Source organism: Octopus bimaculoides, chromosome 9 (genome assembly GCF_001194135.2).
Source record: "Octopus bimaculoides isolate UCB-OBI-ISO-001 chromosome 9, ASM119413v2, whole genome shotgun sequence".
Taxonomy (NCBI): Eukaryota; Metazoa; Mollusca; class Cephalopoda; order Octopoda; family Octopodidae; genus Octopus; species Octopus bimaculoides.
This window is the reverse complement of record NC_068989.1, coordinates 64,351,572-64,352,276: the sequence shown is the minus strand read 5'-3', so window position 1 is coordinate 64,352,276 and position 705 is coordinate 64,351,572. Positions and strand designations below refer to the sequence as shown.

At 46.8% G+C, this 705-nt stretch overlaps 1 protein-coding gene across 1 annotated transcript in view; it reads right to left on the bottom strand.

Moving 5' to 3' along the window:
• Nucleotides 1-705, bottom strand: part of LOC106872508 (aminopeptidase O) — a 47,256-nt gene that overhangs the window by 12,972 nt on the left and 33,579 nt on the right. The gene's annotated exons all lie outside the window — the stretch shown is intronic.

Below are 705 nucleotides of genomic sequence, written 5' to 3'. Positions count from 1 at the left end.
GGGGGGGGGGGGACAAAAACAGACACACAAACACACACACACATATATATCATCATCATCATCGTTTAACGTCCGCTTTCCATGCTAGCATGGGTTGGACGATTTGACTGAGGACTGGTGCAACCGGATGGCTACACCAGGCTCCAATCTAATTTGGCAGAGTTTCTAGAGTTGGATGCCCTTCCTAACGCCAACCACTCAGAGAGTATATATACATATATATACGACAGGCTTCTTTCAGTTTCCATCTACCAAACCCACTCACAAGGCTTTGATCGGCCCGAGGCTATAGTAGAAGACACTTGCCCAAGGTGCCACGGAGTGGGACTGAACCCAGAACCATGTGGTCGGTAAGCAAGCTACTTACCACGCAGCCACTCCTGCGCCTGTGAATAAATAAGCATTACACTTTACAGAGTAATTAAGATTACTCATCACTTAATCATCACCATCTGATTGAGCTTGCTCGGACATTTTTAACCAGCACATACCATCTATCACAGTCCTGCATTACTTGAGCGAGGTCTTCTGAGAGGCATCCAGTGCCTCTGGGGAGTTGATCTACATTTGTTGTATCCAGACGACCAGCCCCATAGCCATAGGTCACTTGCCAGCTCTTGTTTAGCTCATCAACAATGTTCTGCAAAGTGATATGAGTATCCCTTGAGAGAGAGAGAGAGAGAGAGAGAGAGAGAGAGAGAGAGA